This window comes from Anabrus simplex, chromosome 2, assembly GCF_040414725.1.
Source record: "Anabrus simplex isolate iqAnaSimp1 chromosome 2, ASM4041472v1, whole genome shotgun sequence".
NCBI classification, from domain to species: Eukaryota; Metazoa; Arthropoda; class Insecta; order Orthoptera; family Tettigoniidae; genus Anabrus; species Anabrus simplex.
Genome location: NC_090266.1, coordinates 879,673,096 through 879,693,659, shown reverse-complemented (window position 1 = coordinate 879,693,659; position 20,564 = coordinate 879,673,096).

The following is a 20,564-nucleotide window of genomic DNA, read 5'->3' as shown; positions in this document are numbered from 1 at the left end:
AACTGAATAGGCTCAACTGGTGCTAGTTTTATTTTATACTAGCTGCAGTACCCGTCGTTGACGCGACAATCATAGACATGTACAATGTTATCTAACTCCCTAGCTACTTTACGCCGATATTCGGGCATGCTGTTCTACTCGGGACCTGGTGGTAATCACATCTATTGGAGATGAGTGGCAGCAGAAGTGAAAGAGCCCATCACAGCAATCGTCAACGTAATGTTATTGTTGATCAGTTTTATGAGCTTTATGTATTGTAGGCCTTCACATTTAGGTTTCTTCCAAATCTGTGAATTTATGGCATCTAATGTAAAGAGTGTCCTTCCTTCATTCATGACACCCTCTTGTCTTATACTTCAAGTGATCGTTCCTTTACGTTTTCTTCACAGTTTTTAGGATCATATTGTCAATTTTCCTTTTTTGCCAGGTTGTGATCCGAAAACATCCCGATGCATCTGCAGGATTTCTTTCAATTTGTTCTCATCCCATTCGTTGATTTTTGCTTCACCCAATTTAACCTGTAGCACGTCTTCGAATCTTGGCTCTTCCCCTTCCTCTTCTTTCTCCAAATTAGCAACCATCATTTCAAATTTCTCTCTAATTTCTTCAATCTCCTGCACATCCCAATTGGGGAATTCCTCATGGTCATCTTCTTTGTTATGGTGAATCTGAGTTGTTCAGATCATCTCGCCCTCTATGATTTCTGACCTATCGTTCAACTGAACATTCTCCTGGCTCATATTATCATAAAATTTTACATTGTTCTGATCCATATCGATGACCGGTTTATATTTTTCACAGAATGTCTGCACCCAAAATGATATTATATTCCATCATTTCCATAACCAAGAATGGATGGGTAAGCATAGCACTACCTATCTGTAGGTCCAAGTAAACCTGCGTGTCGCATGCTGTTGTGCGATCTGGAATTATTACCCGCACCTACCCTTTGGATACCGGTAAGGTCGGAACTTGGAATTTCGACTGAATTCGACTGAGTATTTTCTGTACCTCTGGTGGCAGTTGCTTCAGACGGTGGACTATAAATGACTTTCATCCTCAAAAGTTGGTGAACAAATTACGGCATTCGCAGAATCGCGTCTGCTCTGTAGCGGAATATAGTATAGAGTAAAGTTCTAAACGTATATTCTGCTGAGTCTCAATTCCCCAGTACCTATCAAGAAATCGACGCCTGAACTATTCGTAACTGTCGAAACAGTATTTGAACGCCTTGAACCAAATAAGAGGCTGTTTCACGAGATATCGCTCCACTACTCTAAGGCGCTTGTCCATTGGTATGTTATGATCTAAAAAGTACTGATCCACCTCAGAAAGAAATCCTTTTGGAGTCATGTGTACGTTAGATCCAAATTTCTTCCGCTCATACGCATAAAGTTGTAAAGTTGTAAATCGGCATCGAACAAAAGTCCCGCGGCGTCGAACTACGGTCTGGTGGAAGGCGAGTTGAAGTCACTTCGTTTACATATGATCAATCTCCCATCATGTCTGACTCGATGCGATTCCCTTCGATTTCCTGTTCATTTTTCTCTGGTTTCTTCAATATAGACATTAATACATCGTCTCCTCGAGACTCTTGGATCTTAAGGCACTTAACCTCTTCTTGAAGTTTCATGATTAACTTCTCATGAACATCGATCTTGATGGATACTTTTTGAGCCTTCAGCTCGTACTTCTCGACATTTTCGTTGAGATCCGGAAATTTACTTTGGGTTTCCCGTTGTTTTCCCTCGACGTCCGTACTCAGTTCGACATTTACTTGATCCATCTGTTGATCGAGATATTCCTTACATTTTATCTCCGTGTTGTCTGAAACCTGGATTAATTGTCCCTCAATGTCTTGGGTTCTTAACGATAATTCCCCAAACTGAGTCACTAAATTTTCAACGTCCTCTGCTCCGGTATTCACCTTCACTTCTAATCCCTCAATTTTATGTTCTTGGGTAATCTTCGTATCCACTTCTCTTATATGTTCATCTAAATGAACGTTGGTTGTTCTAATTTTTCCGTCATGGAATCCACGTGACTTGTTTTATCATTAATACGTGAAGTAAAATGATCCTTTAGTTCTGCGGTCTGAGCCTTACGTGACGCTTCATACCTTTCTAAACGTTCAGTGAGCTGTTCTACCGGACTAGTATGTTGGCTTAAACATTCATCTAGTTTAGTAAGCTGTTCTTTGGTTTCTGCGTTTGCCTGTTCCTGTGTTTCAAAACGTTCATCAAGTTTCGCAGTTGCTTGTTTTAGTTGATCAAACTGTTTCTTTAAAAGTCCGTTTGTCTTTCACTTTGTTCGGCCACCATTTGGGCGAACATCTCATCCATCGCTTCCATATCCATAACAATACTATCTGAGAAACTTTTACCCCCCCTCCCCCACGAATCGAAATGATCACAATACCTCAATCACCATTATTTGTTTTCCTAAATTTAGGTATGCGTGTTTTTTTAAAATCGGAAATGACGTTAAATCGAAATCAGCTTCACAACAGGTGCGTTACACCTCCTAATAATTACTAGTGTTTTTCTCAGTATACCTATAAATTTGTTATCAACGATATCCCGAAATACTACTGAAATGACTTTATTTTAGCCCTTCATTAAAATAAAATTATCCAAATTCGCAACCTAAAAAGGGCTCGACAATTTACATATACCGGAAACATTGGATGCTCTCAGCTTCGAGATGCACTAGCAGACAGTTGCCCGTCTACGATCTGACAAAATTTCACTGTTCATTTGAAAATATAAGAGTAATGAGATGAGACTTCCCCTGTTAACCACGATATCGAATTCATTCAGTGTGGGACGTGTCCCCTTAACTACCAAGGCTTGTTATAAATGCATCACCGTTAGCCTAGACCCGTAACCAGTAGAATTTGAAGAAGTCTATCCAGTAATTTTATCCTCAATATTGTGGAAGCCATTTTAATGTTTTAATGTTTCCCTGAAGTTTGAAAACTTCATAATTGTATCGGGTCTACTGTACTTTTAAGTAACCATCGTGTACGTCTCCACTTACTCCGGATACAGGATATTTCCTTTCTTCTTCCTATTTTATTATTTAAATTTAATTTACTCCTGTCACTCATTTAAATATCATTACGTGCGATATAACTGTCTAGGGTGGTGGCTTAAGCACTCCATCCGACATATTATACGTTATAACTACTGTATTCACACGCTCTGATTCTATCTATCCCGTGTTCCTCTTACCTAATAACTTTAATATACGGAATTAATTTAGTGTTTCCATTTATTCAGTTCTAACAATGCCAATTTGTTAATACTACTTTACTGGGTACTCCTTCTTCAGTAGTGGTATTCAAACTTTTGCCTTAACATCTGGCTGCACTTGTGAGCTATATTTAACGTTAACACTTGTTCCAAAACATGGATATAAAATTTTGCTCTTAAATAACACCGCCACACACTCCTTGGGCGTCAAATTGTGCACCGCAAAAAAGATATAGAACTTGCCCACAAATAACACGCTCCACGTCTTGGGAGCCAAATTATGCACCTGTCCAGAGTTCCAGTATATAATGATTTATTTTAATTCTCAAATGCGATGGCTGAATAGATTATTCTAGATGAGACTTTCGGAAACAACCCCAGCAATCCCATCACCCCTACTTAAGTAGTATACACGACTAAACTCGGGAGCATACGGGTCAATGGTCTGTCCGTATAAATGGACACTGAACTAATTCTCTATAAAGTAGGGGAATTTAATTATGAGAGGAATACGACTTCACTACTAAATGAGAAGAATGGTGTTCCAAACTTTAAAAACAAACTTCAATAAACTGAGAAGAGTCATGTTAAATTCGGTGTCAAAGATATTCCCTGTAATTTATACGTAGAAAAATATATGTTTTGACGTATGATGAGCGAGTTACTGTCCTCCAGTCTGCACCTGATTTGCATTTTTCACTTCATGACTTTATGATGTCGAAAGGGCGTCCACCTTCGGATAATTAACACTCGTAGACACTCCTTATATAATACACTGCGATGAATTAAACAAATACACTTAATAAAAGGTATACCTCGCAACGGTTCATTATTCTTACATCAGTGACTGTTCATCACTCTTGTTTATCCTGTGCATGGACACACTAACCATGGAACTGCAGACACCGAATCCATCGACCCTTGCCTATGCATATGACTTATGCTGGTTAGCGACTCACGAAAGAGGCTGAATGAATTGATCATCCAGTTGAAAACAAAGCTGGAAACATTTAGATTGCGGCTAAACCTCTGAAAAACAGAATACCTGGAGTGCAGCACCCAGACAATTTGGACAATATTGGTCGACAACATCCCACAACCGAAGCCATCTGAGTTCCGTGATATTGACTTCCGCGTGACAGCTGACGGTGACACACTTGAAGTGACGCTCGAGCTCGAGGGAAAGCCGCCTGGGTGAAGTGACGCCAGCCTGTGTCTCAACGAAAATCAACAGCACTGTCATCCCCACCAGGGACACTCCATGGAGTTGAAAGTTAGCTGGTGACAAAGAGACACGAGCAGATACTGTACGTAACGGCGATGTACGTGCTTAAGTGGACGCTGGGTGTCACGCGACTAAACCACACAAAGAACTAAGCGGCCAGGAACACACTTATAGTTGCCCCGATTCCCAACAAAGTGACAGAGGCACAATTGAGGTGGTATGGTCACATGGCCAGAGCTGACCCACAATCAATGGTGAAGCGAGCACTTACACTCAGCCTAGATAGATAATTGCCCCGAGGCCGACCTGTAAAGCGGTAGAGGGACTGTCTGAGGGAGGGTATAAGAGATGCAGGTCTTGCAGACTCTGAACACCGGGCAAAGTTGAGACCGAAATGCAAAATGGCAGACCTCAATTAAGGTGGGAAGAATACCAGGAATAAGATGAAGAGAAATCGAATACTTCTGCTGGTTTTTAACCTACGATCTTATGATCCAGTGGCGGACAGTGTACCACTAATCTAGTGAAGTACTGGGTTGGGTGAGGGAGTGTCAACTAATATCAGAGAAGAGGAGTGTGCCTGTACGGGAGGCTTGTTTTGAACCTCCGAATGGATGCTTAATGAATTAATGGAGCATCACTAGAATGAAAGACATATGGGGAAATCGGAGATTCCGGTGAAAACCAATTCTATATCTGCTTTATGCAACATAAATACTACAGGTAGTCAACAGGCGTTAACCCAGGACCATCATTACAGACCGATATCTCACCGTTTCAGACACGAAGGAGCTACCAGAGTGTAAAGAAAATAAATAGAGAAATCTGATCAATCATATCACACTTAATAATTAAATGAATTAACACCCTGCTTAGACGATACACAGTATGCCCAATTTGACTTTCAGCACTATTGAGTGCAATTGCTACTGTTAGTGAGTCTTAAAATGTCAACCTATAGAACAATAATAATACCAGAGTGATAAATAAAGGAATGGCAATATTGATAGAATGCCATATTTAATGAACTAACAAGTACAATTGCATTACATTTCTTCAATGTAGTCCCTCACTAAGTCTATTACCTTTTTCCAAATATCGGGAAGCCCTTGGGGATTGTTGGCAATGCGTCCTCTGTTGATGACAGCGGCGGAACGACATACTGCGCCGAGTACAGATGCCACGTCAGGAAATCGGCAGCCTCGGAAAGGTTCTTTCAACTTCGGAAACAGGTTGAAGTCACAAGGACACATTTACGGTGCAAATCCGCAGTCTCATTCCGTTCCGCACGAAATGCCTTGACCCATCGTTCAACCGTCCTCTATGGTAATGCATTCTCGCCACAGGCTTCACGTAATGCTCGAAAATATTCTGATGCATTTTTGCGACTTGCTAGCTCGATTTTAATCCACGAACGCTGGCCACCTTTGGGAAACCTGCTTTAGGGCGGTGAAATAGACCCTCTTCACTTCAACGTCACACAGCAAGAACAATCCCAATAGGATGCCCGTCAAATAGTGATGTGCGCGAGTGACGCTTGGACTCGCGAGATTCGAGTCTGGCGAGTCCGAGCCTCTGCGAGTAACCCGTGCGAAGTACTCGAGTCTCCACGGTGACATCACGATCCGTAACTGCGACCTGTTGCCGAACAGCCGGAATAAATACTCCAATCATTAAGTACTATTACAACAGCTAAGTAAGTGATGACCATTACGTGAAACACGCGAGTTTAAGACCGTAATATATTTGTTTCGAAATGCCATTCGTTTAGTTTGTCACACAATGATTTTCTTCGTTTTCTCCTTCATCTATATTTAGTTGGGTCTTTATTCATTACAGCGCGTCTGTAGCGTAACGGTTAGTGTATTTAATCAGCTGCCAGCCATGGGGGCGTTGGTCCGATTCCCGGTACCGAGAGATGTTTTAGAATATCAGGAGGGCTGGTGTGTGGTTGAAATGGTACATGCAGGTCATCTGCAATGGGGGTTTTCCTGAAACGAGCTGCACCACCTCGGGATGAGGACATGAGTTAGCATTTTTGCATTAGGTTAGCCTTTGGTGACTTGAGATATGGAGTGAAGATTAGGAACATAATTTAGTTATCCATTGTAGGTATTACATACTTCCTCCTGGGTCGGTGGTGGTGATGATTGTTTTAAGAAGTACAACTAGGCAATCAGCCTCTATATAACAATAATCAGGGAGAAAAATGGAAGGGATCCGAAACATCGAAAGTCAAGAGCGTAAAATAGTGCCTTTTATATTGCAAATAGATTAGTCGAAAATGTACTTTTGTCCTGCCTGATCTCTAAAATTTCACACTGTGCGCTGGTAAAATGAAATGGCGTACGTCTTTTAGTACCGAGAGTGTCCGAGGAAATGTTTGGCTCACCAAGATGCATGTATTTCGATTTGACACCCGTAGGCGACCTGTGCGTCGTAATGAGGATGAAGTGATGATGAAGACAACAAACACCCCCAGCTCCCATGCCAGCAAAATTAATCAATGATGGTTAAAATACGCGACCCCGCCGCGTATCGAACTCGGGACCCCTGTGGCGAAAGGCCAGCACGCTAACCATTTAGCCATAGAGCCGGACTGTGCGCCGCTGATATTGTGCTTCATAAGCACCTGTGTCCACACGTTCCTTAGTTTACGTTACAATAATGTTTCTTTGTGTAGGCTTATACATTCATGTAGTTATGGCATAATGTACATGTTCGTCTATATATTTTGTTGTGCAGTAGGAAAAAGCATGCCCTAGTTCAACGTCCCCAACGTTCAATTGATTGAAGGAATGCTTTGGGCATTTGGTGAGGTATCCAAGCGTAACCGCCTCTGTGGTGTAGTGGTTAGCGTGATTAGCTGCCACCCCCGGAGGCCCGGGTTCGATTCCCGGCTCTGCCACGAAATTTGAAAAGTGGTATGAGGGCTGGAACGGGGTCCACTCAGCCTCGGGAGGTCAACTGAGTAGAGGTGGGTTCGATTCCCACCTCAGCCATCCTGGAAGTGGTTTTCCGTGGTTTCCCACTTCTCCTCCAGGCGAATCCCGGGATGGTACCTAATATAAGGCCACGGCCGCGTCCTTCCCTCTTCCTTGCCTATCCCTTCCAATATTCCTATCCCTCCAGGCCCTTGTTCAGCATAGCAGGTGAAGCCGCCTGGGCGAGGTACTGGTCATTCTCCCCAGTTGTATCCCCGGCCAAGAGTCTGAAGCTCCGGGACACTGCCCTTGAGGCGGTAGAGATGGGATCCCTCGCTGTGTCCGAGGGAAAAGCCGACCCTGGAGGGTAAACAGATGATGATGATGATCCAAGAGTAACATAATTAAATACTGATATTGTTTCCACCTCCGGTATTTTGTCCTGCCGTGTAATATCGTACTTACTTTTTCGGTAAGGTACTGTATGTATGATTCGGGATTAAAGACTGATTCAAAGGGTGACTGAGTACACACTTCAAAGTGTTGTTCATTACCGCATCGCAAGATTAGTTTGTACATTGTATTTTACTTACTTACTTACTTACTTACTTAGTCTCTTTACCCTCCAGGGTTGGTTTTTCCCTCGGACTCGCCAAGATTTCCCACCTCTACCGCCTCAAGGGCACTGTCCTGGAGCGTGAGACATTGGGTCGGGTATGCAACTGTGGAGGATGACCAGGACCTCGCCCAGGCGGCCTCACCTGCTATGCTGAACAGGGGCCTTGTTGGTGGATGGGAAGATTGGAAGGGATAGACAAGGAGGAGAGAAGGAAGCGGGCTTGGCCTTAAGTTAGGTACCATCCCGGCATTTGCCTGGAGGAGAAGTGGGAAACCACGGAAAACCACTTCCGGGATGGCTAAGGTGGGAATCGAACACACCTCTTCTCAGTTGACCTCCCGAGACTTAGTGTACCCCGTTCCAGCCCTCGTACCACTTTTCAAACTTCGTGGCAGAGCCGGGAATCGAACCCGGTTCTCCGAGGGTGGCAGCTAATCACACTAACCACTGCACCACAGAGGCAGGATGTATATTATATCACTGTGCATTATTGAGAAACGGAACAAATACTTATCCTTGGCCTACTTACAATATGATGCATCGTGCTTTTTCTATACGCAGCTCGCAGATAACGCTGCCAGCGTCCTCGGCTTCGAGTCCGGACTCGAGTATCTCGAGTTTTACAGTCCCAGACTCGATTCTTCGCGAGTCCATTCGCAGCCCATCACTACCGTCAGTTGCACACTACACATCGACTAAAGCGCCTGTCTGGATTAAGTTGCCAATACTTTATTTAGAACCGTCGTATATTCATAGGTTAATAAGAATTTCCTGCCAATGTGAATTCCTACAAAAAAGTCTGGGATTCCTTCATGATGTTTAAAAAGTTTTTGACAGCACCCTTAAAACTTTAGCAGTTACAGAAAAGAGAGAAATTTGAATTTAATCTACATTATATTATAATTCTTGAGCCGTATTAGCCATTTGGAATCTCGAGCATAAGAAATAAAATATCATAATGGAAATAAATACGTAATAAAAGCTGACGATTTTGCAGTTTTACACGATTCTTAATCTTGTTATTATAAATCACGGGACCAACAATTTTTACCTTACATTCTCATGGTTTCGAGAGATGGTAGATTTGAGGCTCACCCTTGGCACTCCTAAAATGGTTTCCCATTATTTCCCATTGTCACACCGTGTACCTTAATTAAGGCCACCGTCACTCACTACTTTCAAGTACGGATACTCTACTTCCCCATCGTCGACGAAAACTGCAGTAGCAAAATTTACCTCGCATGCACTGCAATAAACTGTCCCTCTCTAGAGACAAAAATACCACAGGACCGTTGCAAGAGAAGGACGAGCAGGTAGATACTACGAGATTCATCCTATTATATTATGAGAGGGGCGGCGTTTGGAAAATATGTTTATTGATAAAGTGGGCTTCGCAACCAATACTTTCGAAAACTCAAGTCTATTCGAGTTCAAAAAAATAAGTTCACACCAGGGATTGGGCCTTTGAATTTTTGCGCCCACTCGCTCTCTTCTTCAAGGACAATTTGTCGATGCTGTTAACAGAGGTAGGTAACTGTTGCCATTTATGCTGAACCGGCGACAGGCCTACATTTTGCCATTTTATTTTCTAACGCTAAAATGTGTGTCCTGTTGCTAAGTAAATTGTACATTCATTACAGTCCACAGTGATTACATTTATACTTTATTATCATATCACCCTAGATACTGATGCTCTATTTTATTTTTAATATGTCCATAATTTTAATTATTTATATTTTCGTCTGAAGGTTTGTAGGGGAGCATTCCCCCACCCTGTGAATCAGCGCCTGACAATGTCTAAGTTCTTAAAAACGTCACTCCACATTTCATGTTCAAAATGCAATTTTCCTGTGATCTTTATTTCAGTTTCAAGAAATAATTCATACACACTTAGGTATGGCCGAATAAAAAATGAATGATATTGTTGAAGCTATGAGCTTTTATTTCATGAAGAATTGCATCACTTCTGGGCATAGAGTTTTATTCAAGGAGAAAATTGGTACAGAGTTCGCAATGAATAAATATAGTAAAATATTTTAGAACGTATCCTGCCAAGTGATAAACATCTCTGTCTATTATCAAGCCAAGCAATGACATTTCTAATTCGGGTATGTGACTTTCATAATCTTGGCATTGTGGGTCAGAGTTGCCTTTACAGTCATTTTAACATAATTATTGTGATCTACTTTTCTGGCAAGCAGTCACATTTTATTAAGTAAAGAAGTGAGTGGTAAACGTTTGCTCAGTTCACAGTTTCCTCCAGAGGGGCTTGTCTAATAGGCACGTAAACAAATTGCAGTAAATGCAAATGCAGGAAATTTACTGCAGAACGATGGCAATAAATCATAAGAACACAAATATCCTAAATGGTATTCCAAAGGATCTTAACCAAAATATGCTCTAAACACACAATATTATTGGTTCCATTGTTATATCTGGTGCAAAACTGTAGCTAATAATCATCAGAAGATAGAAACAAATTACGTATAATTTTGTGTGAGTCTGAAAATTTATGCAGGGGTATAGAACGTACGCATTGAATTTAATGGGCCAAAACATCATTTATATCACTCGTGAATGTTTCTACATGCTGAAATCTTTCAAAATCCTTGGATACTCTTTCTTGAATATAAATTGCTCCACCAGCAACATTCTTACTAAATATTTGGAAAGCTAGCATTGTATTCACTTATTGGAATGAAGAAGGATCTAAATGTGCTTTTGTAAGCTTGGACTCCCTTCGTCTCTAAGTCCTGAATATTCACGAGTATCAATTTCAGAAAATTTCATATAGAAGTTAAAATATATATTGTTTCACCTTCATACCGAAATTCAAACTTTTTGTGGAAGTTATTCCTGACGGACTTTATAACATGAACAAAATATTAAAATGTTGTCATCTGCTGAATTTAATATATAAATCTGCTCTCTGCTTATTCCTAAGGATCATCTTGCCTTTTTGGCTAATTTCATTCACATGTGAAAACGACGACTGTAGCGCCAGCTTCTTACAATTACAAAATTGCGTGAAGAATAATGTTTTCAAAGATACCTGCTGGTGTAGCATTTTTGTTAACATAAACTGGTTGGAACCAATTGTCCAGGAAGAGAACTAACGTAACGACTACCATGGTTTGCGATATTATTTGGCTGGGAGGTTGGAGTTATCTCACCTTGGTCAACAAACCTATCTAAATTAAGAATGGAGTTAGTGAAGATCTTCCCGCAGTTTGATTTCATCAAAATCACAATATATTCTCATTCAATTTCATCTCTGTTTCCTCAAATGACTTAAAGGAGGAATGGATAACAATTCATGCCTCAGGCAGTATCTATATTCTTTGGGAGATTTAATTTTGAGTAGCTAATGTATAAAGTGAGATCATAACTGTATATAATGGCGTGGGAACATTAAATCTGGCATTATCTGAAGCCGAGCGTCAACAAATGTGTTTTTCTTGCTAGGAAGCATTCTACTTCTGCATTGGCAATGTGTTGATTTAAGTTTTATTTCCAGCATATTAGTGCGTTTCTCTGAGCGCAAATTTATTTCACATTGAACTAATTTTTGATTGAAATGTTTAAATTGCATTTTCACAAGGATATTTTGTGTCTCATTGTCTAAATCAGTTAAATTTTCTGTGTGAGAAGAATAAATAAATAAATAAATGAATAAATAAATAAATAAATAAATAAATAAATAAATAAATAAATAAATAAATAAATAAATAAATAAATAAATAAATAAATAAATAAATAAATAAATAAATAAATAAATAAATAAATAAATAAATTTCCTCACTTTAGGGCTACATTTTACTGAGTCGCCTGACTTGATTTTATCTTAATTCTCGCATCTCTATGTTGGAAATTCATGTCGTTCCATAGGTTGTTTGTGAAACTTTTTGGTAAGTTGGAGAATATATGAAGAACTGCTTATGGTTTCGGTTTCCAACATGCCCTGAGTATTTCCAACTTTTTACCAATCACTGTAAATGATCCATATTTTTCAACAAATCTCCACTGAGGTGTAAATCACAGTCTGTAGGTATTTTTGTATGACAGCTGTCTGTTTTTCCATGGAGTTGTATCAGCCCACTTACTAAACTAAGCCTTGTCCTTCGACGTCCTGGTAAAGCATTCCTGAAACTACTTCTTCACATAGTCACCAGTATTATTAAGGCACTGGCAATAACAGAGCACCAATTTTTGTATACTTTCATGACTCTGGCTGTGATGAAATCTATGTCTGTACTGCTTCTTTGGATCATCGTCATCATCAAAATGATTGCCACCAAAGTTGAAGGAAAATATGGAAATAACTTGGAGCCAAATCAGAACCGTAGCGGGAGTAGGGAGGGAAGATAGCTGCCATTGTCCTCTACCAAATGTTGTGATGGATTGCTGGTTTTGATAGGCTGTGTGTGCTCTGGCATAGTAATGAAGAAAGATGATTCCATAGGAGAAAATCAACTCCTTTTGTTCTGAAGCACATGATGCAAGATATTAAAGCATCGCACTGTAGCCACCTTTGATTATTGTTTCATTCCGGTGGAAATATCCGATGAGCAAAACGCCTTGTCTGCCCCAGAAAATCGAACACGTGATATCACTGGTAGTAATTTTCTGATTGAATTTCTTCTTCACTGGTGAAGTTGAATGCCTCACATAATCACATTTCTTAACATATTGTATGAGAAAGTCTAATGAACTGCCCATTAGTTCGGTCTTGTGTCCTTCAGTGAGGTGTTTTGTCATCCATCGTGCACAAAATTTCCAAAACCATATGTGATCTTTCAAAATATGTTGGGGAAAGGACTTTGAACGTTGTAGAAAAAGCAGAGAGAGTAGCAGCTATCCTCACAAAATTCTGTTTCAACATTACACGCCAAATCTTCCATGACGACGGACGGCTGGCCACTCCATGGGACGTCATTCGCGCGTAGACGACCTTCACTGAATATCTGAACACATTTCCTCACTAATCTATCTGTCATTGAACGTTCATCTTACGCCTCAATTCAACTATTAGACACCTCTGTAGTGTGGACACTTTTCAGGAAGGGTTATGAACTCAGCAAGTTCTTTGAGACAAGTCTTTCGCGTGGACAATCTATTCTGAAGGTAAGGACCAAGATCTGCAAAACCGTAAAGAAATTCTCTTTGTTCCCTTTGACATGCCAAAATACCCAAGGTTGTCATGTCTATCAATGTGGGCTTCGGGAGCATCAATCTAAGTATTATAAACCTATACAGGGAGGATAATTTTAAGAACGCTGCTAAACTCAGCAAGTCAAGAAGAGAGGAATCCATTCTTTATTCTTCTTTGAGATGGGTCTTCCTGATGAACAGTCTCCTCTGAAGATGGGCAGCCAGGTCTTTGGGAAACTTAAAGAATTTCTCTTTCTTCTCTTCGACATCGCTAAACCGCAAAAGGTTATCATACCTACCATTATTCTTGTTGCAGTTACCATCATTATTAATATTTTAACAATAAAAATAGTATCAACAATAGTGATGTTCTAAAGAAACTCTACATCAGATCCTGCATCAACTCTATGTTAATTACTGATTAAAGATGAGTAAATTAGAGTATCAATCAATCAATCAATCAATCAATCAATCAATCAATCAATCAATCAATCAATCAATCAATCAATCAATCAATCAATCAATCAATCAATCAATCAATCAATCAATCAATCAATCAATCAATCAATCAATCAATCAATCAATCAATCAATCAATCAATCAATCAATCAATCAATCAATCAATCAATCAATCATCTGCATTTAGTGCTGTTGCCCTGGTGGCAGATTCCCAATCAATTGTTTCCCTATACTTTCCTTCAATATTTTCAATGAACTTGGAAATTGATTGAACATTTCCTTTGATAAATTATTCCAATCCCTTACCCATTGTCCTATAAGTGAATATTTGTCCCAATTTGTCCTCTAGAATTCTAATTTCATCTTATCTTCTTCCGACTTTTAAAATCTCCACTCAAGCTTATTCATGTACTAATGTCATTCCACACCTTCTCTTCACTGACTGCTCGGAACATACCACTTAGTTGAGCATCTCGTCTCTCTACATACGAATCTGCCTCCTCAGTTCCAAATCTTCGCAGTCCAAAACTTGCAATATTTCTGTAACACTACTCTTTTTTCGAAAATAATCCAGAAAAAATAGTGCTGCTATCCTTAGGATCGATACAAATTCACGTATCAAGTAGTCCAGGTGTGGGTCATATACAGTGGAACCATAGTCTAAATGGGGTCATACAAGAGACGTATACGCCCTCTCCTTTACGTACTTACTACAACCCCTTAATACCGTCAAAACCATATGAAGAGGTGCCTTTCCTTACCCCCAATTAACTTTTTATGAAGTTTGAAATTTCTCTTTACCTAACTCATCGGAGTGCGACAGTGTTATTTTAGGTTTTTGAATATTATGTTCTAATTTCAGGTCTGGTTATGTCATGTTTTCAAGTAAACAATATATGTATACTCGGAACACAAATATTCAATAACCCCTAAATAAAGGCATCAGTCTTATGCCATAGTCACTGCTAATGATGGCATGCATTATTTGTTGGAGTCCATTCTAATAAATTTGTTACCGGGCGAGTTGGCCGTGCGTGTAGAGGCGCGCGGCTGTGAAGCTTGCATCCGGGAGATAGTAGGTTCGAGTCCCACTACCGGCAGCCCTGAAAATGGTTTTCCGTGGTTTCCCATTTTCACACCAGGCAAATGCTGGGGCTGTACCCTAATTAAGGCCACGGCCGCTTCCTTCCAACTCCCAGGCCTTTCCTATCCCATCGTCGCCATAAGGCCTATCTGTGTCGGTGCGACGTAAAACCCATAGCAAAAAAGCAATAAAAATAAAAAGAAATTTGTTGTTCTCGAAGATGTTTATAATCACTCCACACACATTGTTTAAATTTATTCCAGTGATTAGTTTTGTGTATTAAAATATACATACCTTATAAGAAATGAAATATTACCAAGATAGATCATTCTCTTCATTTTATAAGTAATATATCCTATGTATACACGTTCCAAGTTACGAATGTACAAGTATGGAAATGAAACCAACAATTTACTTTTAATTTGTAACGAAAGTATATAATAACGAAATTATTTGTGTTTTATTATTGTATATTCACAATTATTAGTTGGAATTGGAATGCTTGTTGCAGAGATCGTAAGTGATGAGGGAGCGGCTACCGGTCCATGTCGTGAGCGGCCTACAGTGTTTAAAGCACTGGCTGATCGGATGCGAGAGTTGAATCCTGTTGCCTGGGAGAGATGTGCAAATGGTATGCTGGTTCTCTTTATAAAATGTATATCATTACTTACGATAACTTCTCCCATTGTGGTGTCAGATTGTTGTTCTGATTCATAAATGGTGAATAGATTTTACTTACGTTGTAGATATTTTAGAAATATTGCCTCATTGCAGAACTGCACTCCGATTAGCTTTAAGTGGAGATTTTAGGATGAGAAGCTCTGATCTTTTGAAACTTTGACTTGTCTTTTAAGATACGCCAGTGAGAAGAATATTATCTAAAATAAGTGTGTGCAATGTAACGGTTGTATATTTATTTAATTCAAAGCGTATGGGTTGGTACTTATATAGCGGTAACTATTTATATACAACTGAGGAAAAAGTAATACATGTGCGAAATATTTACAGTCCTTCAGTGTAGTCACCAGCGTCATAGCGTATAGAAGAGGAAGTGTGCCGTCTTCTCCAATCACCCAAAATACGACTGAAGAGTGTGGTGTTATATCCACAAGTGGAAGCAGAACCACCTGAATTGGCAGCAAATGAGACTTTTGGTTAGTGCTCGTTATACTTGTGTCAAGTTATTGGAATTTATATCGCTCTCCACTGTCACTGTTAGGAGGTTTAGCAGGTTTATATTATTGTTGTATTCATTAGTTAATAGTGCGAGTTCTTTTATATCTTAAAGCAGTAATTTACATAGCAATTTTGCTTGAACACAGTAGGGAAGAACTGCTGCAACATGCCCACGTGTTCCGTACCCGGACGTAGGTCAGGATATAACCTATCGTTTTCAGGTAGGCATTTTTAGACCCGATCAAAGGAGAGTAGTGTTGTCCTGAAATGGGAGAATGCTGTCCGAAGAAAAGACGAAAATCTGGCTCATAATTGTTTCGTATGTGATATTCATTTTTGCGAAAGCTTCTTAAACATGTGAACTAATTTCGGATGAATGGTGAAAAAGTAGAGATACCAAGACAGCAGTGGAAATTAAACCCAGGAGCATTCTTCCATATACTTTCTTATCTACCCAAATACCCCTCTACGGCAAATAAGAAACGTAACTCTCCCCTGAAGAGGAAATCCACGCGAACATATAACTATATTAGAATCGCTAATCAGAACATAAATGTCAGTGATTAGTCCATATGTTTAGCAGTTGAAGGTAGCCCTGATGCCGCAAATGCTAAGAAAACAATTGTTTTGTAAAAAGAAAATTGAATAATCACAAACTTAATTTCATTAGAGCACAGATTAAACTAAATGTCACTTAAGGTAAGGTATATAGTATAAAATCAAAGAGCAGTTTCACAAGATAAAATCAATTCGTCTCTCTCAGCAAAAAGCAGGAATTATGTGCGATACAATGTTAAAGGAACGTCAAGTCTGAAGAAAAGTGGGAATGAGTCCAAATGGGGCGTTCCTTTGGTACCCGAGAAAATATATTCAATATTATTCTAAGTGAGTTGAGTGTCACAAATACTTATCTGGAAACGCTGATAATCTTCTGCTTCCGTGAAAGATGTTTGTTTTTGACTGATTCACTGATATCAACTGGTGAATTTGGTAGGCAGAGCTTTGGTAAGTATAAGCTGCTTATGATTTTTGAATGGAGTCATGGGCGAGAAATTATTATAACAAGAGATTTCACGTTATTCAATCTGAGGCCACGCGTGTCAGTCGATTTAGAAATTTCTTGTAAGGAAAGTAGTATTTCTGTGTCTATTGAGTCAAAAGCCTTAGAGAAATCAAGAAAGGCCAGGATTTTAACTTGTTCTTTGTCGATCGCATTGCAAATGTCGTCTGTAACCTTAAGTAGTGCAGTCCTAGTGGTGTGATTGCATCGAAAATCAGACTGGTGCTTGTCAAGAATATCGTGTGCCTGAATGTAGTGGAAATTTGTCGGTGTACAACGTACTTTAGGGCTTTTGAAAGAGCCTATAATACACTCTCTGGTCGGTAGACAATTACGTCTTCAGGTGGTGATTCTTTAGGGAACGGAACAACAACGGAAGCTTTCCATTAGGAAGGAAACTTGCAAGCCATTTGTGAAAGTTTAGATATGTGAAGTATAGTAGGTAAAATTATGTCAGTTACTACCTCATTAAGTTCTTTTTCAGTGTTGTCTAGTCTATCCCTTTGAAGTTTGATTTTATTCTAAATATGGCGTGATCAACTTGCGAAGCCGTCATATGAGAAAAGTAGAAGGTTTCTCTCCTGGATGGAGGGGAGTTATAGTTGCTGGGTAGTGTCTCCTGTTTCTTCTCTCTGTCGATTGTATGTCTAGAACTGATGAAGTATGTATTGGGCGTATCCAGGAATACTTCAATACTATGGTCGTCTCTTTCTTTACCTACTTCCAAGTTTATTATTTATTTCCACTCCCCAGCAGGGCTATGATTGTGTTTTAACAGGGTATGTACATGTCTGATTCTAGCGTTGAGTACCGTTTGCGACGTCCTATTTTGTAGCCGCTTAAATGCGTCAAGATGGTGTTGTGTCGGTTGTCGCTTAAATTTCCTATGTGCGGCATCTTTTCTAGCCATTATTTCATTAAGCTCCGGATTTAGCCACGGTGCTGGTGCATTAAGCGGGGCGTTTCGGTCACAGAGAGCGGTTAGGTATTCGTTCAATTGGTTTACTTTAATGCCAATGTCGTAAAAAGTCAGTATATGGTGCCATGGATCAGCTAGAGCGTCTTCAGTTAAAACGCTGTAGACAACTTTAAAGTGATCTCTGCATGTGGTGGTCTTTCGAGTTTTTATGGAGTACGATATATAAATTTCTGGAACAGATGTCTGTTCTTGTTGTAGTACAGATTTTTGTCCGTATTCTTCACAATCAGTAAGTCCATTATCGTGTGTGACGTGGGGTTTTGGTGTGTAGGGAAGGTTTACAGAATACTATATCGCATGACATAGCTGTGCTTCTAAGTTGCCGATATTCGGCATTGTTGTTTCCAGTGTCCGTGTTGAAGCCCCCCATGACAATTACATGTTCGTACTGTGGAAGTACTCGTAACAATATGTTTTATACGTCTTCCAACTGCCAAAACACACCACTCATACAACACATATATGATGGGCTACGATTACTTCGAAAAGCATTAAACCGATTCTTATATTGTATTTCCTACCTGAATATGCAATTATCGTGGGCTTTAACCTTTTGAACTCCTTTACACTCAGGGTATAACTCCTGCTCAACTCATCATTTATTTCTGCACTTTGAATAGCTGTAGGAAGTGAACACTGCAAAAGAGTCTAACATAAATATAATTATGTTGCGTGCAATATATTTACAGTTGCAGCGTTGAAGGATTGTTCCTATGTGATGCCTCATACACTTAAGAAAATGGAAATTGCAACACCATGAAGGCATTGGTCGTTTGTGTTGATTTTCAATATATGGAACGATGCCATGTAGGTATGTAAACGGTCAAAGTTTCAGACCCATTGAATTGTTTCTACAGGTCTCCCCACGTGATTGGTCACGGAGGAATCAACTCCAGTATACGGATTCTGGTGTAGCGTAGTTGACTTGCAGTCTGTGCAGTGAAGTGTTCCCCGTCAAGCGTGCTTCGACGACAGAGAAGAGCACGCTATCAACAACTGTTGCCGTTTGAGAGGGCTCGGATAATTGGGTTGTGTGAGGCTGGATTATCGCTAAGGACTGCCGCTGCTCGTGTTGGCCGACAGGCATACACGGTACAACGTGTATGGCAGCAGTGGTCAAATGAAGGTACCCACACTCGTAGACCTGGTACAGGCCCAGCGCGACAGAAAACTGTGAGAGAGGATCGTCGCATCATTCGGATGGCCCGGATGGAACCCCATGCAACAGCAGCTCAAATTCTAGCATCTGTGGCACCCCACGCGACACAACAAACAGTTGGTAATCGCCTGCGTGCAGCTGGCTTACGAGCCCGAGTCCCTGCAAAAGGTGTTCCATTGACCCCACAACTGCGACATGTAAGGCTGGCGGGGTGCCGAGATAGATCGGCGTGGGTCGACGAATGGCATAGGGTCGTCTTTAGTGATGAATCGCGCATCTGTCTTGCCCGCAATGATCGCCGGAATCGTGTGCGCCGACGTACCGGGGAGAGGGGCCGTCCAGATCTTATTGTCGAGAGGCACACAGGGCCAACATCATGCATTATGATCTCGGGAGCTCTTGACTTTAATGTGAAATCACAATTAGTGCTTGTTGATGGCACTATGACTGCTCGACAGTACGTTGATAGGGTACTCAATCCAGTGGTTGTCCCGATGATGGCGAACATTGCTAAAGAGATGTTTCAGCAGGACAATGCCCGGGTTCACACTGAACGCATCCCCAGAGAAGCTCTCCACGACATCACAACCTTAGAATGGCCCGCCAGATCTCCGGACCTCAGTCCTATTGAGCATGTGCGGGACATGATGGGTCGACAACTTTCCAACCGTCCTCAGCCACCCACAACTCTGGAAAAACTGACCCGTGCAGTGCAGCAAGCATGGGCCACAATTCCTCAGGAAGCGATCCAGGGTCTTATTGACTCCATGCCTCGACGAATTCATCAATGTATTGCAACTCGTGGTGGGCACATCCTGTATTGATTGTCACAACCAAACACTCGTCCTGCTTTTTCAGTTGCCGCAATGTAGCACTACTCCTTCTGGGTGTTGCAATTTCCATTTTCTTCAGTGTAACATCAAATTGTTTCGTTGAATAAGAACGCAATTAAATGAGGATCGCCTGTGCTCCACTCACGGTATGGATTTGGAGGAGCACCGCCACCTCCAGTTTCAGTATCACACTGTTCACGTTCAGTTATATTATTCACTGTCAAATTATCCAAGTTAGCTGGTGCTTTATCAACACCACTATCATTGTCCACTGACTATTCTAAAATATCAATTTCTGTGAGCGAAGCTGAAGGAGAAGCTATGTTTATATTCGATCATTATCATGAGTAACGTTTAAGAAACATTCGAAAATAACAGAGGTTACAAAGTCATACTGATTCCCGCGAACTATAGTAAGTGGGGAAAATGTTTTTTCGAAGACCGTTAGATTGGTCTACAATACTGGAAAAAAGCATGGTCGTCATACGAACGCTGCAAGTACAAACTACTGTCATATCGAATGGGACTCGACATCGGAGCGCAAGTCTAATATCATAATAACGACATACGAATGCAAAAGGTTAAACAGGTGTTAACTATCACTGCTACCCGGAACGCCATCCCTGGTGATGATAATAATA